The sequence below is a fragment of the Borostomias antarcticus genome (genome assembly GCF_949987555.1).
Source record: "Borostomias antarcticus genome assembly, chromosome: 23".
Classification (NCBI taxonomy): domain Eukaryota; kingdom Metazoa; phylum Chordata; class Actinopteri; order Stomiiformes; family Stomiidae; genus Borostomias; species Borostomias antarcticus.
The window spans coordinates 12,642,598-12,647,659 of NC_140256.1; the positions used below are offsets into that span (position 1 = coordinate 12,642,598).

At 44.3% G+C, this 5,062-nt stretch overlaps 1 long non-coding RNA gene across 1 annotated transcript; it reads left to right on the top strand.

Annotated features, from left to right (window-relative positions):
- Positions 1-638: 638 nt before the first annotated feature.
- Positions 639-1,825, top strand: LOC311324954. The gene is made up of 4 exons (XR_014631000.1): positions 639-684; positions 785-1,113; positions 1,449-1,660; positions 1,740-1,825. It is a non-coding gene; the product is annotated as an uncharacterized lncRNA (long non-coding RNA).
- The last annotated feature ends 3,237 nt before the right edge of the window (positions 1,826-5,062 follow it).

Consider the following 5,062-nt stretch of genomic DNA (forward strand, 5'->3'; position numbering starts at 1 on the left):
TTTGTGTGGTGCGCACTCATCTCTGGTAAGTTATACCAGTCACAGTTCTCATCAAATTACATTGATTTGACTGTTGGTTTAGCTATTTATTTGTTTACTTACCGGTAATAATTTAAGTAAACAGAAGTAACTCATAACCTGAACGCTAAACTAAGTTCAGGAATTGGAAGCCCAATGCTAGCTAGCTAACGTTAGCTAGTGCTAGCTAACACGCTACCTAATGCTAGCTAACACGCTACCTAGTGCTAGCTAACACGCTACCTAGTGCTAGCTAACACGCTACCTAATGCTAGCTAACACGCTACCTAGTGCTAGCTAACACGCTACCTAGTGCTAGCTAACACGCTACCTAGTGCTAGCTAACGCTACCTAGTGCTAGCTAACACGCTACCTAGTGCTAGCTAACGCTACCTAGTGCTAGCTAACACGCTACCTAGTGCTAGCTAGCTAAGTCAAGGCCCGAACTTGACTAATGTTTAGACAATATTGAAAATACTCCGACAAACTATTGCAAATCTTTTTTCTGTTACTGCTGGCTTTGTGTTCGCCGCGAACATTTGCAGAAACATAAGCAAGCGAACGGTCTGAGCTGTTAAGTTTTGTGTTAGTTAGCGTTAATATAAAATGGCCGCTGGACTCCTCTGCCAGCGGTCCAGTACAATCCACGTGTGCTGTACAATCCAGGTATGCATGTTTGTGTTGAAATGAAATGTCTATGCCTACTGCACACTGATAGTTGGACTATTTTTTATTTATTTTGAATACCATTTTACTCATCTTGCAGATTTTCCAAGCTTGTCCCATGTGGGCGAGCGGGGCCCAGGCCCCATTTATAGCACCCCAGCCAGATCATACAGCACCCAGCCAGACCAGGTAAGAGTGGCATGTACTGCTGTGGTGTCTACCTGTCTTGTCTTTATTTAGTTTCCCTCCAAATGCCAGAAGCCAAAGCCAACACCATAAAGTTTCCTGCTAATCCCATTCAGTTAGCTCTGTGATTGGCTTTTTTAGATTGAATACCATTTACTCATCTTGCAGATTTTCCGAGCTCATCCCCTGTGAGCGAAAACCATGCGAGCCCAGGCTTCATGTATAGCACCCCAGCCAGACCAGGTAAGAGTGGCATGTACTGCTGTGGTGTTGTGATGTCTACCTGTTAATGTCTTAATTTATTTTCCTTCAAATGCCAGAAGCCAAAGCATGCTGCCAACACCATACAGTTTCCTGCTCATCCCTTTCCTTTATCCCTTTTGTTTTTCAGTTAGGTCTGTGATGCCGTCGCCCAATAAAACGGCTCCAGCACCATTGACTCCATGTACCCCTCTACCTAATCGATGCTGCTCTGCAGATGCTGGTATGGGACTACTTCATGTTGCATGCAGGGATATATTTTGAGTTTCATTTAGTTTTATGTCAATGTACTTATAGCCACATCTGTGTTTATCTAGATTTCCAGAGGTCTGTACATCAGCAGTTCTCAGAGATGCGGGAGCAACTCCGTGAGCTTGCACGGACTGTGAGGGAACTGGCCCAGAGCACGCGGCCTGTGGAGTCTGGAGCCCAGGGAGAAGTGCTGGATGTACTGAACCCTGCCCAAACGGACGAGGAGCTGCAGGTCTGTGAGGCCAGGTTGAAGGACCGGGAACATCAGAGGAAGATGGTGAGTGTCTGCAGGGCGGAACTTTGTCTTATTTTTGCAGTGCAGGGAAGGGTACAGTAAATGACTCTTTGTTTTGCAGACACAATACCTAGGTGCCATTGGTGGCAGAGACTTGGCGGACACAGTCCGGCGGGTGCTGTCAGCTGTAGCCACACATGCGGTGTGGAGCGCCTACAGTGTGCTCGGGAAGAAGGGGAAGAAGCCACTGAAGAGTATGACACTCTTCAATGTTCTAACATGTAAGAAATGGTTCATATTTTGAATATTTTTTAATACATCGTCTTTGTTCCATGACCGATGTGAATTGAAACCATTACCTTTCTTGATAACTTAAAGGTGCAGTGATGGTCTCCATGCCAAAGGCTACGATGGCGGAGGTGGCCGCCCAGCTGCAGGAGACATTGAAACATGCCCCTGCTAAATGCAGAAGGGTAAGTGATGTCTTTTTTTTTGGTTTCTCCTACCCAGTGTGACTGCATGGTTCCAAAGATTGTGTACCACTTTTTTGTGCATGTATGTGCGTTGTGTATTTACGGCCATTTCATTGTGTCTTTAGGTATCTGCAGAAGTCCGCCTGAGCACAGCCCATCCAAGAACAGTCCATCTGAGCACTCCCCAGCATTCTGATGAGGAAGACTTCCCTTCCTAGCTGCCCCCCAGCCCATCTCAGCACAGCCCCCCCCCCCCAGCCCATCTGACGCCCACCCGCAGCCCATCTGAGCACAGCCCCCCCCCCCCCCCCCGCCAGCCTATCTGAGCACAGCCTGCCATTTTTTTTGTAAATAACTGTTTTTGTATTTTTTTTTTAATCCTTTTTGTTTTTAAACTTGTTTATCATGTTGCAGGCCAGACATTGTGTACTTTTTTAATAAAATAAATTGTTCTTGACTGAATGGTGTTGTGTCATAACTTTTGTACCATAATTTTGCTTGCTGCATTGACTGACATTAATAGGCTCCTTGCACAAGCTCCACTACTTCCTGACACTCTACAGGCGCATTTCTTTCCTGTCCTATACTAGTGGATGGAAGTGATTGATCAGGTGTGCTGCACACCGGATTCATCGCTATTGCTATCCAATAGTATAGGACGGTAAAGAAATATGCCTGGAGAGTTTCAGGAAGTAGTGGAGCTTGCGCAAGGAGCTGATTTGTTTTGTAATGCAAATTATATATGTAGCCAACGGAAGTGTAGACCACGTTGCAGCAACGTAACAAAGTAATATATAAACGTGTATACAACGTTGCAGCAATATACATCGAAATCATCACGGAAATCACAACGTTGTGTACACATTGCAGGCACGTTGCAGACACGTTGGACCTGCACGTTGCAGCAACTTGTGTGCAGATACCGCGTTTGCGTTGCATGCACGTTTAACTTGACGTTGAGTGGACCATACAAAAGTCTAAATTGCACGTTTCTGCAACATTGCTGCAACCTGATTGTGTTAGTAGGGGAGTCCATCCCACATTTGGCTTTCCATTTATATACCCTCCCACTCGATTGAGAGTGCCCTCCACAGCTGCGAGTGACACTTCATTTGGAGGGACACTCGGTGGTGGAGTGGGAGTGGGTAGGGGGTGGTTTGGGATTGGGCCTTAAGAGCCACAAAAATTACTGTGGTACCACCATGGATGTATTAATAGAACTGGATACAGCCACTCCATTCACTGGCCGCTATCAACAATGAAGCCCTATTGAACCGCGCCATCTTGGCAAATTTGTAGTCATTTGACTATTTCCGGTGACTTTTGTACTGCGCAGTTGAGCTTCTCTGGCCGACGCGCGTCCACGAAAAAGTTCACATTTATCTGAAATGTAGACGCACGTTCCCGGCTCTCTCGGCTCTCCCCGCTTTGATTTAGCAATGAAAACCGGCTTGCATATTAACCTGTTTTTGTCAAATATATCAATTGGAGAAATTATTTTTTGATCCTGGCATTTTAGTTTTAACAGGTTAAATATAATTGAACATGTTTTGTTTGCTAGTAGATGGTATTCATTCCGTTCGCGATAACGTTATTGCAGCCAGGCTAAATTCCTCAAGGGGCCAGTGACAGGCGAGTTGAAGAGCTTCACTCCCCGCCAGCAGGAGCTTTGGCCGCGGCTACCGCATCTCGGATAACCCGCTGAGTTCGTGGCTGCTATTTCACACTCGCCCTTGATCAATCCCAATACCGATCCATGGTAACAATGAATCAATCGTTCAGATCAGATCGGCAGTGCTGCATGCATGTTACAACATCATTGTTACCTTTATTAACATAGCCTACATTTATCTCTCTAACGTTAGGCTATCCATCTTACACCAGTCGGCCATTCGATAGCTGGAAGCGGTGAACGCCAACGTTGACTGAAAACACCCAAACTCAGTGTATCGTTTCATCTTCATGCTACACATCAACTCCTTTACATTGTATGTGAATAAATTCCTGTTATTCTAAAAATATCCCATTTCTGTCCATTCTTGGAAAAGGCTAATAATTGCTGTCAAAAGATCACTCCAGTTTATCACCGTATCCCACTACCATTTCAGCTATGCACAGGAGGTTGTCTTGTGGTCATTTTCATTAAAAAATGATTAGCCTGATCAGTTTGTTGTATGTATTAAGCCCTTTTTGAGCGTTTTGTGTGTGTGCATTGTTAAGTGTAAGCTTATGCAGCCTACTCCAAACTTTAATGGTTACAGCAGTCTGAAACTGTGAAAGTCTTCATGTAGGCCTAGTTGTTATTTCCAAGTCTCCAATAGTTTAAGAAAATTTGTTTGGAAACACTACAATATGTGCCTTTAGCAGCTGTAGTAATGTAATAGTTAAATACCTAGCCTACTGTAATTTGCAAAGACAGCTGTATGTGGTTTGTGTTTTGTGTGTCATATTCTATTATTGAAATTTAATAACAGAAACAGTGTGCCTCCTCTTATCCTCACAGCTCAAGCCATTTTTAGGAGACCAGTTCACACCTCAACCAGACCTGCTGCTGTTTAGGACCTGCTTTAAGCCCTTTTTTGTGGTGTCCGTTTTCTGTGTTCTGTGTCAAGTAAGCCAACCCACCTTCAATGCAGTGTAGCCTCCACATTTGAATGGTTACAGCAGTCTTGTCGTCTACAAGCAACAGTCTCTGGCTTTGCATGGCAATTTATGTAGTATCATCCGAGTTCTACAAATGCTGTACTTTTTTGTACTGTAAGTAACCCCTCAATTATTCAATTTTACTGGGGAGCAGTGACCATAGCCTACTTGCCAACCCTCCTGACTTCCGCGGGAGATTCATAAATTTGAACTAGGTTGTGTAGTAGATAGGCTACAATAAATTAGGACAGATGCACATTTACTGAACAGCACAGACAAAAGTCGGACATTAAAAACAATTGCTCCATACACACATATATATATATAT